Below are 15,777 nucleotides of genomic sequence, written 5' to 3'. Positions count from 1 at the left end.
TTCATAAACATAAACCAGCCCAAACTAATTTACTATAAAATGAAATGGTGTTTGTATAAATTCAGAAAAAAGCCGCGTCAGTCACGACTGCATATTTCTATATTGTGCTCTATTTACACAAAGTTAGGTTAGTTCATCATTTATGTTGAACAGACTCTCCCAAAATTTTAAGCTGCTGTGCTGACGTTGAACCGTGTGCTGCACTGGGTCGGTATGACCAACAGGTCAAAACAAGCTCTAAACAAAGTGACCGCTGTGCCCTGATTGGTGCTCTTGCTTTGCGCTTCTTTCATTTTGACATGTTACGTTTTTATACACACAGAAACCAAAAGGAACGACAGATTTCTCAAAATGTAGTGGAGGAAAAAGTCAGATATTAGACTTTGAAATGTAGTGGAGTGAAAGTAAAAAGTCGCCCAGAATGGAAAAACTTCAGTACAGATACACAAAAAAAAAATGTTGCTAAGAACTAGAAAGTGCTGTAGTTTACTGTCAAATTAAAATATTACAGCTTTAAAACGTGAGAGTCCATGTATTATTGTATAGTTCTGCTGCTGTGCTCTGTCTCTGCTATAGCACCTTCTTTCAAACAGATTTAAAGATTACATACAGTAAGTATCAATCAGCAGGTGAAAATGGAAAATGGCTGGCATATGGGTAACAGTCTTGGAAACAATCTAATTTTGTCCTTGACTTAGCAGCTCAGCAAGGCTGCAGAGATGCATGAGCGTATTTTTCACATTAATGAGAAAATGACAGATGGCGACCCATCATTGTGTTACTCAACGTTTTACTATGACTTTGCGGTGGAAATCTACTTCTCTGTCTGAAGGCTTCTTTAAGGCCCTAGTAACTGATTTGCATTGGTTTGTATGGCTACTTTCCCAGTTTTATAGCTAGATGAAAGCGTTATTCCTGGAATTTACAGTTGTAGGCTAGTAGTTTTTTTCCTTTTCCTTGTTCTAAACAGATGGCCAGTATTATTCAGATATTCTTAGTATATATAATGCCCTGTTCACATTTAGTATAACGTCTGTAACAAATGATCTGATCATGTTTTCATGTGTCTTGAAAGTGGTTCCAGGCTCCACATGTGATCCTTTTTCATGATTGAAGAAAGGTACCGTACAGCTATGGCATCAGTTTCTCGCTACACTTCTTAAACCTTTGTTGGTGTAAATGTAGCAGTTGTTACAAACAGAGATTTCATGGATTGCTAATGCAAATTTTATTTTAATTTTGTCGGATCTGCATCCAGGGGCAAATATGCGAAAACCTGATTTCAAAATTCGAATTCGCCATTGTGCTACGGCCAGTATCAACCCTGATGTTCTACCAGAAAGAATCAGTAGGCGAGATTTTTTATGTCCTCAATGGAATTTTACACGAAAAAGATAACAAATTATAGAAATGAAAGAGTCTTTGGTGTAGGCCCCATTCCTTGGTCCAGGTCTTGGAGCATCAAGACCCTTGCTGATAGAGATGGCAGGGGCAGAGCCTACCTCCTGGACAGCCAGACAGGGACCCACCTGGTAGTGGTAGACAGGAAGGAGGTCAATGTCAAAATGTAGGTACCTAAAAGCAGCAGAATATATACCTAAGTTGAGCCATTTTAAAGACAGGTGTAGGCTCATGATTGTTCAGGAACAACGAATGACATAGCATATATAATGGTGACTTCCTGATACAACTTTCACTAAAGCTTCCATTTCTCCACATCTTTCCTAGATATCTGCTTACTTTTCTTCTCCAATCACTGGTAAGCAACTGCTCCACTATCTACTACTTAGGTTATTTTGGCAATGACCTAGTTTTCCTTTGAATGTCATTTGAATTTAGCTCTAGATGGCAGTGATCTGCAAACCATCTGCCTTCACACATAAAGTCATCAAAGGTAAGATATGAATGAAAAATAAAGATTTTGAAAAAATATATATTTTACACCCCTCATGTGGCAGCATGCATTAGCTGAGGGTGTTTGGTGGTTTGCTGCTTTTTTTCCTGTCTTAATGTAATCCTCTTCATAGGGCTAAATGTTGCATGTGTCAGACAAATGCTTTATAGGTAAGTGTTGCATTGGTTGTTGGCTTTATGTTAACCTGTGTTCTCAGTAATGTGGCCATCATCTTGTTACTGTTTTATCTTAATGGAAAAAAAAATTACTTATAGCAGTCCAACATCCTAGTATTTTACCATTGTGGTGCTGTATAGGCCTCATGTAACCTGCTGTCAAATTGTAAAAAAGTTCTGTAAAAGGTTGTAAAAAAAAATCTCTGCAAACAAACATTTGGACCCATAGGCTGTTAACTTGAAGATACAGGCCTGTATGTGGTCATATCCTCCAAGATGCATTGGACCCAATTCACACTTGCACTTAGCAATGTCCACTAAAATGCCAGGTATGAACAAAGTCTAAGAAGAAAGCCTGTTTATTCTCTTATGACCCTAAACTAGTTACACAATAAGGAGTGATTAATGCACATGACCAATATGATGGGATATTCTCAACGTTTTGTAGCAAACAAAGTAAGGCCATGGTTGCTTCTCATGCCACAGATGTTCCTGTAATAAAAAGAGACATGTCTCCATTATACTGCAGTAGCAGTGAGATGGCTTTAAGACAGGCAATCACAAAATGAAAAGCTATTCAGCCTAAAAGCAGCCTTAAAATACTCAACATGGCTCTTAAACAGGGCAGGGTTTATTATCCACTCAACTGAGGAGAGATATCTTCAAGTATGACTCATCAGAGGTCTAAATCCATTTAGATTGAGTTTTCTCAAGAGTACTTTGTAGCCTTTCACCCCCTCCACTCCCTCACCCCAATTTGTCGTAGAATATCAAACTCTGAATATTAAATTTTATGCATTCTGACTGTTCCAGGAAGCATTGGCCAAGTTTATATGCAGCCTAATAATCTGTTAATAATCTGACTAATAGCTCAATCAGAATAGAATACATCCATGTAAACACCTCAGTTGGAATAGCCTAGTCTGATTGAGGCCATTCCGAATACAATTTCTATCCAATTGAACGAGGTGGGTAATTCTGTAAATAATCTGTTAAACAGAAGAATAATATCCATGTAAACACCTGTGTCTTATTACATTTCCTATCAGAATCCGTTAAATCCGTTCTGCATGTGCGTCGCGTCAACACGGCGGAGCAGAAACTGGTCTATAGAGGAAATGAAGTTTATGCTCTGATCTTTAAAAGACGGTGGTGGGATGGACATCCAGATTATGTGTCTTAGAACACGATGTCTTCCTCTCTGCCTTCTTTAATAAGGACACGTGAAGGACATTTTTCTGAGACTGACATCATTTTAGACCAATTAAAACATAAGCACTGCTCACTGCTGCTCATCTCACTGTGACTGGACTCACATCTAAGTGTTTCTCCACACATGCACGTCATTTTGCATTGGATTAGTTGTAGTGAGCACGTAAATGGAGATTTTCCATCAGATTGTTGAATAGAGTAAGAATAAACACCTCAGTGTGAATCTGTAATCAGAATGTATTCAATCGGATTGGCAAAAATCTTTGCATGTAAACACAACCATTGATGGTAAATTCTACACTCTTAAAAATAATATTTAGTAATTCTTCTTGGAAAGGTTTTTGAATTAATATGGAACCCATTAAATTATTTATACTGTACAGTTTCGATTTTGCAAAGACGTCTGCAGGGAAATTTTTCCACACTTCCAAATTTCTGTCTTTTAAAATTAGTTGGTTGCATTCCCTGATTTGTCAGGATTAACTCATTTATCCCACATGCATTGAGGGATGTTGAGGTCTAGACTCATTTTCAAATTTTGTTGTATTACTTTTCTCAGTAAACAGCTACACATCCATTCATATAGATTATTTGAATCATATTACATATAGTACACTTATATCTTTGATGTATGTGTTTCTAAATAGAGCCTTTTTGAAAATACACGGTGATTGAAAAGATTGAAAGATTGATTTAAAAATTATTTATTTCACTTGTAAATCATTACAGATCAATGCAGTGAACTGTAAATGGTTTAAATGAGCATAAAGTTTATTATGTAATTGTACAAGGTCTCAGTCTGAACCTCCTCCAGCTGTACGGACATCAACACCACAGTCAAACTCATCCCATACTGGATTGAGCATGTCGGGCATCGCTGTACTCAGATATGATGGATTCACTCTTATTGAAGTGGAGAACACAGAACGCTTTCTGCTCAGGGGTCTCATCTCCTGACAGAATGAAGGGAGCCATCTTCCACTTCCTGTCAGAATCTCTATGACCCCCTCTTTCAATTTACATTTACATTTATAGCATTTAGCAGACGCTCTTATCCAGAGCTTCTTATACAAGAAGTGCTTTGTCTATCTAGAGAAATTATCTTTGCCTTTGCTAGTTACCAATAGGTTAGAGAAAAAGACAGTCCTGAGCTCAGATATTGCTAGATACAAAAGTCAGTGTAGATACCCAGAAAAAAGGAACAGAGGAAGACAGGAAGAGACTCTGCTGTTCGGGCAACCAGGGGGAGTTCATTCCACCACTTGGGTGCCAGTACAGAGAACATTCTCGACGCTTGTCTTCCACGCGCCTTGAAGGATGGCGGGTCAAGCTGAGCTATACTCAAAACTCAAAGGGCTCGTGGTACAGTTAGAGATTTCACCATTGCCATCAAGAAGGTAGGGTCTGGTCCATTTTTGGCTTTGTAGGCAAGCATTAGGGTTTTAAATCTGATGCGTGCAGCTACAGGAAGCCAGTGAAGGGAGCGCATCAGTGGGGTGACGTGGCTGAACTTGGGCAGATTGAAGACAAGCCATGCTGCCTCATCGTGGATGAGTTGCAGAGGCTTGATGGCTATCAATTGGATTGTGATTGGTTCCTAGGCGCCTCAATGTGTAGTTTTGAAATCGGATTAATCTTTTTGAATCACCCTGTAGTTCTGTGCAGCTCCAAAAAGGGTTCTGTTGTTAGAAGTTTGGCAATTTTAACAATAGCAGATCCCTTTTTGCTGCTAAGCTTTAAGTGTGTGTTCATCGATCTGTATAGAACATTCTATGGCATCATTCTGAAGAACTGTTTTCGGCATTTTTGTGTATACCTGTCTCTTCTTGGTCATTTCACATTTGTGACATTATTTTTTTTTTCTTTAATCCATTAATCGCTCCAGCCAAAGCATCTTCTACAAAACACAACCCGCAGAAATCCAACACAGTGCGTGACACTCATCCAGCACAAATACAAATGGTCCCACTCAAGCTTTAAATAACAGCATGCTGTTTCTCAAGTAGACTCTTTAATTATTTACATGGCATCATGTGATCTCATAACAGCGAATGGCTGTGAATGTGTTCAGTAGTGGAGGCAATACAGCGAGGCTTACTAAGGACATTTTTTAGGCTATTGTTTTGTATTAATCACTGAAAGAAGAGAAAAGAGTACATACTGTACTGTTATATAGTAAAAGATTAGATAGTACACCCAACAGGCATGACATCATGACCACCTCCTTGTTTCTATGCTCATTGTCCATTTTATCAGCTCCACTTACTGTATAGCTGCACTTTGTAGTTCTACAGTTACAGACTGTAGTCCATCTGTTTCTCTGATACTTTGTTAGCCCCATTGTACCCTGTTCTTCAGTGGTCAGGACCCCCATGGACCCTCACAGAGCAGGTACTATTTGGGTGGTGGATCATTCTCAACACTGCAGTAACACTGACGTGGTGGTGGTGTGTTAGTGTGTGTTGCGCTGGTCTGAGTGGATCAGACACAGCAGCGCTGCTGGAGTTTTTAAACACCTCAGAGTCACTGCTGGACTAAGAACAGTCCATCCATCCATCCATCCATCCATCCATCCATCCATCCATCCATCCATCCATCCATCCATCTATCCATCCATTTTCTAAGCCGCTTCTCCCTCGGGGTCACGGGGGGGTGCTGGAGCCTATCCCAGCGGTCATTGGGCAGAAGGCAGGATACACCTTGGACAGGTCGCCAGTTGAGAACATTCCACCTACCAAATATATCCAGCCAACAGCGTCCTGTGACCACTGATGAAGGACTAGAGGATGACCAACACAAACTGCAGCAGCAGATGAGCTATCGTCTCTGACTTTACATCTAAAAGGTGGACTGACATGGTAGGAGTGTCTAATAAAGTGGCCAGTGAGTGGACACAGTGTTTAAAAACTCCAGCAGCACTTCTGTTTCTGATCCACTTGTACCAGCACAACACACGCTAACACACCACCACCACGCCAGTGTCACTACAGTGTTGAGAATGATCCAAAACCCAAGGGTGTGCTGTGAGGGTCCATGGGGGTCCTGAACACTGAAAAACAGGGTAAAAGTGGCTAACAAAGTATCAGAGAAACAGATGGACTACAGTCTGTAACTGTAGAACTACATAGTGCACCTATACAGTAAGTGGAGCTGATAAAATGGACAATGAGCGTAGAAACAAGGAGGTGATCATGTTATGCCTGATCGGTATATAAGCATATCATTTTGTGAGTACAGTGGCATTGACAAATACATGCAATTTGATATATTTGACCTATCTCATTTATGATGATAATGAAAAGCATAATAAAGTGCCCTTTAGCTTTGAGATTGGCTGATGCTTCGGCAAAGAGAAGCAGTGAAAACTTAGCTCACATCTTTTCAAGCTATTTTAGCCTCAAGCTCAAGAGAACTGTTTTAGTTGAAGAGGGAGATTTCTAAAATAGTATTGATCCACTCTTCATAGAAAATACATTGCTTCACATTAAAAACAAAAGAATAAAAAACAGAAATAGATTTTGAAGACGTTATGCCCAGGGTTGGTCATTATAAGGCTATTGCAGCTGACTTTTGTAAATTGCAGCCTTGATTCTCCGCAGGCATTATAGTGACTATGCACTTTCATAGACCATTGGCAGCACAGAACAAGCTGAGATAATGACACACACGAGCAGCGAAGGAGACCCCAAGGTGAGCTGGGAATGCCCATGTATCATAACTGAACCCTATCTAGTAGCCATTCGCCAGCCATCAATTCACAGTAAAACTAAATTGCTGCACTTCACAGTTCAGTGGAGAGAAACAGGGCTTTGTAGGAGGGAACCTCTGATGGCTTTGGCAGTGATCCCCTGCCCCCTGACTACACACACACACACACACACACACACACACACACACACACACACATATACAGACACATACTTACTATGTTAGGACGAAGGGTCAGTATTATAATACTGACAATATTGTGTTCTTTGGAATAATTGTGTGATCTTTTTTGGCATTGATCAGAACAAGAGTGAAGCGAGGCCATTGTTTCTGCTTGCACAATGATTTTTATTGAATAATTTTTTTTATTGAAGGCACAAAAGGCAATTGAAGAGCAACTGTAGTAGCAGTCAGGTGTCTCCTAGCCCTACTCTTTCTCTTAAAGTTGCTATTAGGAATGCATTGTAACCCTGAGTCTGGCACAAAATAATACACTGAGTACATAATACATCTCAACTTAAACACATAGCAACAATAAGAGTCCCTTTTTACTGGGGCATGTGCCTCCCATGAGCCTCTATGAATTGAAATCTGCATACCAGAGCCTCTACGCTCATGAGGAGTGCAACCATAGATATACATACCTAGATGCTGCATTGGGTCCAGCCAAGCACGTCAATGGTGTTTATTTATGTGTAGACATAGCTGTGTGGTTGGTGAGACACAGAGAACAGAGAGATGGGATTGTTTTTCCTCTGGTTTTATTTTAAGCTTAATTCATTTAAAAATCTATTCAGGGGGTCTTCACTTTATATAGTAGTTATTTATTTACAGTGGTGGTTGATGCTTTGTAGTGGTAAGTTATAGCGTTCTTTAATCCGTGTAGATATTCCTAATAGATTAACTTTAGCACCTTCTTACATGAAGCTGAAGTAGCTTTTTATTCTCCAGCTTCTTGTTTGAATGTTCCCGTTCCACCTTAAATGCTGCAGCAGTCTCTTTCTTAATGTTAGCAAATAGGAAGCCACTTTAGCTTCATCCTTCTTACTCTGTTTATTTTATTTTTATGTGTATTAATATTAGAAGTTGATATGTTTCTCGTAGGAAACTCAGTTTTTAACGTCAGGTGCAGACTGAATACTTTCCTGTTAGTCCGGAGGGCTAATTAGCATGATCAGTACATAAAGTAATAAAAGCTACTGAGAGCAGCTCTGTGCAGCCTAGATTCATTTGTGACAGAGGATTATAATGAAACAGATTTGGTAAGAATCGGTTGAGTAATAAGGAAGTTGTGGCTGATTTAATCCTGAGACTCATTCTCTGTCAGTACAAGTGATTTTGTTCACAAGTGAATCTTGACCTCTCCAACATGGCGGACGTGCAGACATATCATCTCTGATAGAGAACAATGGACAACACGGCATCTAGATATGTTTATCTATGGGTGCCACGCCCTGTGGCAGCTGCCACATTATAATACTAACAACACTATTGTTATGGAATGCTATATATAGTCCATGGGTACTGTAGGTGTGTAATTGCCTATATGTAATAATAATGTATACAAACTGTTTAATATACACATATAATTACCTCTACAGTGCTGTGCAAAAGTCAGAGGCCCTTTCGGCTTCTGTTCAGGAGATTAGGTTAGATATTACATAATTGACTTGCATAAGAATGTCAAAAGAAAAAAGAAGGATTTTCCTGAACTGGAGTTGGATAGAAATGAATAAAACTGGACACCTAACAACTCTGTAAGACCTGGCAGACCACCAAAACTGCCCCCCCCCCCACATCTTTGAGGGAGACAAGAAAATGAAGCTGCTTCAGATCAAACATCCAGATGTGTTTCTGTCCATCCTTCCCCTGTGAGAAGACCACTCAGCGCCGTGGGTCTGAAAGGATGTGTAGCTGATCAAGAAGAACCTCACTGAGAAAAGGAGACGGACACATCAAACAAAGAAGCTGACCAATGGACTGATCACCCCAGAGTCCAGAGCTCATCACTGAAGGTGTTTGTAATTATTTGGATAGTGAGAAGCAGAAATTGCAACCAACTTCTAAAGCCAGCAGTTTACTTTAAACAAAAACACAGTTTCAAAGCCAAATGATGACACAGCGGTTTGAGTTTGTTCGGTGCGGCGTGCCCTGCTTATGAAACAGAACCTCTAATCACTGCTGTGGGCTTCTAGTGGGACTGAGAGCTCTTTTAAAGTATATTTACAACAGCGTGTTTGGCGGTAGTTTGGTTTCATTTAGTTCTTTCATCATGTGAAGTATGCTGCTGACTTATAACTGAACTTTGGAGGTGTGGAAAAATATCCCTACAGGTTTCTTTAAAAACCAGAAATAAAGGCTTCTGAAAAGAATGGAAGCTGTAATAAAGGGAACACACTAAATGTAGAAAATGTCATATTGTATTATATTACAATTATTAAATCTTCTGTATAATTTTCTATTAAACACATTTTTTCTCTGACACTGAAAATTTTAATATTAACGAAAAACTAAAGCTGGTCTCTGACTTTTGCACAGTACTATATGTAATTATATGTATAGATAGATGTAGATATAGATAGAAGTTGGAATGCTGTGCAAATTAAATGATATACAAATTGTTTAAACTCTATATTTAATTACAAATAGTACAAATGTAACATATAGAATTCTGAAACAGAGAAATTTTGTTGGTTTTGAAAAATATTTGCCCATTTTGAATTTAATGCCAACAACACGTTCCAAAAAAGTTAGGACAGAGGCTGGTGAAGTAAACCTTCTCTGGGTCTGAGCTCTTTTAAAATGGACTGTGGAGAAGTGGAAAAGTGTTCTGTGGTCCAACGAATCAATATTTGAAATTCTTTTCGGAAATCATGGACACTGTGTCCTCCGGGCAAAAGACCACTCAGCTTATTACCAGTGCACAGTTCAAAAGCCAGTATTCATTATGGTTTTAGGGGGGCATTAGTGCACATGGCATGGGTGACGTGCTCATCTGTGAAGGCACCATTAATGCTGAAGTATATATACATGTTTTGGCAACATGCTGCCGTCCAGACGACGTCTTTTTCAAGGAAGGCCTTGATTATTTCAGCAAGACAATGTAAATCAACATTCTGCATGTATTACAGCAGCTCCGTATTAAAAGAGCCCAGGTGCTAAACTGACCTGCCTGCAGTCCAGACCTGTCACTACTGGAAACATTTGGTGCAATGAAAACAATAAACAATAAAATTTCAACATTGGATATGTTGTCTTTGTAATATTTTCCTTAAAAATATGGGTTACATGATTTGTGCATCACTGCATTCTATTTTCATTTACACACTGCACAGCATCCCAACCTTTTTGGAAATGGGTTTGTAATAATATCAATAATAATGTATCCCATATATGTTGAGTATGCTATTACCTAGATGTAATCAGATTTTCATGCCTAATTCTACATCTGGTCTTCAATTTTTTCGACACTATGGGTTGGCTCCATTTTCTCCAGTTTACCAACAAAATGAGAACACGTTTGTCTTGAAAATGTATAAAAACAGACACACACGTACACACAAAAACACACCTGCATACATGCTTGATCAGTTCTTCCCAACTGGAAGTCTGGAAAAAGCACTCTGCTTGTCACGAATGCTGCCTGCAAAAACAAGGCAAAAAAAAAGAGAAGAAGGACTAGAAAAAAGGGAGCTGTGACAGACAGATGCAGTAATTGAGCTTATTCTCTCTCCGAATTGGGCCTGGTTGGGGAAAAGCAGTGGGGATGGGGTTGACCGGGCCGTTCAATAAAAGTAGACAAGTCTGCCAGTAGCCTCGGCTCATGTGATCAAAACACTAGGAGCCAGTAGGTGCAATGAGGTGTGGGAGAAAGATCTAGGAGTGGGTATAAGTGGGATATGATCATTTATGCATAAAGACGATTACATAACTACAAATTCTGTCTAAAACTCTGTAAGATGTGTTAGATATGTAAGTGTTATTTGTTGCTTGACTGTTTTAATGTTGCTCATGAACATTATAGAACTTCACTTAGTGTGAATACAGTTTGTTTCTGTGCTCAGATGGAACGAAATAGTGAAATACATGCAACTCGAAAAGCCACCTATAATCTATCATGTTGTTTCATAAAATAGTTCAGTCCTTGTGTTTGCTTTGTGTAAAGTTAAATTTTTGGAAAAAGTTGCTGAATTCTTTTTTTATGAGATATAATAATAATAATAATAATAATAATAATAATAATAATAATAATATGTTTAACTTCATTATGATTTTTTTCAAACTTGGTTAAATAGACAAGTAAATCCAAAAGATGCGGAAAGTAATTAGATTGCATTACTTTGATATAGTAATCCTTTGGTTTAGAGCACACTGACATTATATTACATAGATAATCAATAATCTGTTTGGGAATTCATTTCTAAAATAACCCTCCCAGCTCTGCTCAGCAGTACATAATGCTAGCATAGTGTTGGGCTAAACACTTAGAAAGTAATCCATTACAAGTTACTAATTACTTTTTAAATTACTTATTACTTCCTGGAGAAAATAAACTCTTTACTTACCACCTTACTACTGAGTTACTCTGGGCTAAATTATCTTAGTATATTCACAGATAATTTTGCTTGTTTTAACTATTGTTTCTGAAAATAAGCTAAATTATGTGCCAATATGGTGAGAGAATGTCACATTTACTTGTGTAAAAAGTCTAATGTGGTAAATAACACTATAACATTCTTGAAACAATCTCAGAATAGAAAATATTAGATATATCGACTACACTTAACAAGATGGTTCTTTGGTAAACAAAACAGTTCTATAAATGTGCTATAGATGCTTCTGCATGGAACCATTTTGAAAAGGGTTCAAAATAGCACTCAAAAGGCTTCTATATGTCCTTTTGGTGCTATTTTGAACCCTTTTCAAAAAGGTTATATACAGAACCATCTATAATACATTTATGCATATTTTGCATTAATCTTGGTGATTTTTGTAAGAGTAAATGACCACAGTATGAGCCCAATACCCAATACCAGTGTTGGTATTGATGCACCCCTACTTCATACAGCACTTTTCAAACTAGGTTGGCGATGCACCACCACTTTTTGATTTGAGTTTATGCTGACATTAAAAAAAAAAAAAAAAAAAAAACTTGACCTAAACACACATATACAATCTATTAAAATCTCTGTTTCAGTTGGGAAGCAGGGCATTTCCCCAAAAGTGAAACCTGTGTGGCTTTGTGTTCAGTGCGAGGACTTCCACAGCTCATTAATTCAACCATGTTGGTTTCACACTGCTATCCTTCTAAGCTACAGTTTCACGTTCTTTAGAGATGCTAGCTAGTTAAAACACAAACTGACCCTGTTCATAAAAATCCATCCATCCATTTTCTAAGCCGCTTCTCCGTCAGGGTCGCCAGTCCATCACAGGGCAGACAGACAGTCAGGGGCAATGTAGCATGTCCAATTGGTCTGACTGCATGTCTTTGGACTGTGGGAGGAAACCCACACAGACACGGGGAGAACGTGCAAACTCCACACAGAGAGGACCCCGGTCACCCAGCCAGGGAATTGAACCCAGGCCCTCCTCACTGTGAGGCGATAGAGCTACCCACCACGCCACCATGCCACCCTAAAACAGAATGCAATGATGTGCAAATCTCATAGACTCACATTTCATTCACAATAGACCACAGAACACATATCAGATGCTGAATGTGAGACATTTTACCATTTCATTAAAAACTTTAACTCATTTTGAACTTGGCAGAGTTGGCAGGAAACTTGGCAGCAACACATCTCAAAACAGTTGGGACAGGGCCATGTCTACCATTATGTAACATCCCCTCTTCTTTTACGCCCAGTCTGTAAACATCTGGGAAGTGAGGAGACCAGTTGCTGGAACTATGGGAGAGGAATATTGTCCCATTCTTGTTTGATGTAGGATTCTAGCTGCTCAACAGTTTCTGGGTCCTCTGTGCTGGAGTTTTTCTTACATGATGTGCCAAATGTTTTCTATTAGTGAAAAGTCTGGACTGCAGGAGGCCAGTTCAGCAGCTGGACTCTTCTTCAGTGAAGCCATGCTGTTGTGATGAATGCAGCATGTGGTTTAGCATTGTCTTATGCAAGGCCTTCCCTGAAAGAGATGTTGTCTGGATGGCATCATATGTTGTTCTAAAACCTCTGTATACTGTTCAGCATTGATGGTGCCTTCCCAGATGTGTAAGCTGCCCATGCCATAGGCACTAATGTAACCCCAGACCATCAGAGATGCAGGCTTTTGAACTGTGAACTATATAACAAGCTGGATGGTCCCTCTCCTCTTGAGTCCACAGGACACGCCATCCATGGTTTCCAAAAAGAATTGTGGCATTTCTGTATCATGTTGACACATGGCTTCTTCTTTACATGATACAGCTTTAATTTTAAACTGTTTTTATTAGTATTTCCAGCTGTTTTTGCCTCTGTTCCAACTTTTCTTGTGGTGCGTTGCTGCCATCAAGTTCTAAATGAATTTGTTTTTCATGAAATTATAAAATGTCTCCTTTTCAACATCAGATATGTGTTCTATGTTGTAATTGTGAATAAAATATGATTCGATGAGATTTGCAAATCATTGCATTCTTTTTTTTTTAGGTTTATTTACATTTTACACAGCATGTCAACTTTTTTTGGAATTGTGGTTCTGTTTTCACCCCCAAAATAATCCTCATAACGACGCAATCCTGAAGACTTGATGGCATAAATGTCATGAATAATGGTACAATTAATTAACCACTCCCACTTATTTTTTTCATAACAGAACAGTTCACCCAAAAATATAATACTGATAACAAACCCTACGTTTCCTAACATCATACAGAGGTGAACCTGATAAATAGTCCTATGTTCTTTCTCTTCCTCTCAGTGTAAACTGAAGCATGGTTTTGTTAGTGCAGGCTCAGATAAATAGAGGGCAGCAGCAACTGCTAGAAGCAGGATGTTTAATGCCTGAGCAGTGAAACAGACGGACACACTCACATGGAAAATTGCAAGTCCCTGATGAAACTACTTTCTGTCCCAGAGACCGAGTGCGTTCCTCTCACCAGCTTTGAACTGCACACGTGTTCTTTCACTGTCATTTCAGAATCACTTCTCTCATTCCTCTGTTAAAGACCAATCCCTCCAGTGTTTTCAAAATCTCTGCTCAATTCAACCACAGAGATGTAAACAGAGGTGAATTGGTGGGCTGTAGACAAACAGCCAAGCTCCCCCAGACCATCAAAGAGGCTAAGCGTGCTTACTCAAAGAAAATCCATGATCATTTTCAAAACACTGCTGACACACAGCGCATGAGGCATGGCATCCAGGCCATCCCCAATTTGAAGTCACCTCCACCTGCTTGTCACAGTGATGCCGCCCTTCCAGAGGCACAGAACGGCATGATGATGAGGAAGACCACACCTCCAAGTGAACTGGTACTGTGTCTGTCCACTGCTGATGTCCGGAGAACTCTACACAGTGTTAACCCAAGAAAAGCACCAGGATCTGACAGCATACGAGGCAGAGTGCTCAGAGAATGTGCTAAACAGCTGGCTGATGTTCTCACGGACATATTCAACATCTCTCTGAGCACTGCAGTCGTTCCAACGTGCTTCAAGTCCACCATCATCATCCCTGTGCCGAAGAAGTGTCCTGCCTCAATGACTACCGTCCCGTTGCACTCATTCCCATCATCATGAAGTGCTTCTAGAAGCTTGTCATGAGGTACATTAAAGACCAGCTTCCTCCTTCACTGGACCCACTGCAATTTACATATCGCCCCAACCGCTCAACAGATGACGCCATCTCCACCACACTCCACCTGACTCTCACCCACCTGGACAATAGAGACACCTGTCAGTATGCTGTTCATAGACTTCAGTTCAGCATTCAGCACCATCATTCCTCAGCAGCTGATTGGAAAACTGAGCCTGCTGGGCCTGAACACTTCCTTCTGTAACTGGATCCTGGATTTCCTGACTGAGAGAACTCAGTTAGTCAGGATAGGAAATAACATCACCAGCGCCGCCACACTGAGCACCAGTGCCCCTCAAGGCTGTGTGCTCAGTCCACTGCTGTTCACTCTACTGACTCACAACTGTACTGCAAAGTACAGCTCAAACCACATCATCAAGTTCACTGATGACACAACTGTAGTGGATCTGATCAGCAAGAAAGACAAGTCAGCATACAGAGAGGAGGTGCAGCGGCTAACGGACTGGTGCGGAGCCAGCAACCTGTCTCTGAATGTAGACAAAACTAAGGAGATGGTTGTTGATTTCCAAAGAGTGCGGGGTGACCACCCCCACTGAACATCACTGGCTCTGCTGTGGAAATCAGTTCCTCAGTGTCCACATCACAGAGAACCTCACCTGGTCCCTCAACACCAACTCCATAGCCAAGAGAGCCCAGCAGCACCTCTACTTCCTGCTGAGACTGAAGAAGGCTCATCTCCCCCCTCCCATACTCACCATGTTCTACAGGGGGACTGTGGAGAGCATCCTGAGCAGCTGCATCATCGCTTGGTTTAGGAATTGCACCGCCTCAGACTGCAAGACCCTACAGCGTATAGTGAGGACAGCTAAGAAGATCATTGGGGTCTCTCTCCCCTCCATCATGGACATCTACACCACACGTTGTATCTGGAAAGCCACCAGCATCGTGGACAACCCCATCTGACTGTGTGACTCACAGATCACAGCAGGTTAATATCTCTGCACCTTATTCCACTACCTCATGTCCAGAATGTGTGCTGTGTCAGTGC

Source organism: Pygocentrus nattereri, chromosome 4 (assembly GCF_015220715.1).
Source record: "Pygocentrus nattereri isolate fPygNat1 chromosome 4, fPygNat1.pri, whole genome shotgun sequence".
NCBI classification, from domain to species: Eukaryota; Metazoa; Chordata; class Actinopteri; order Characiformes; family Serrasalmidae; genus Pygocentrus; species Pygocentrus nattereri.
The sequence above is the reverse complement of the archived record's forward strand: the minus strand, read 5'-3'. Positions refer to the sequence as shown.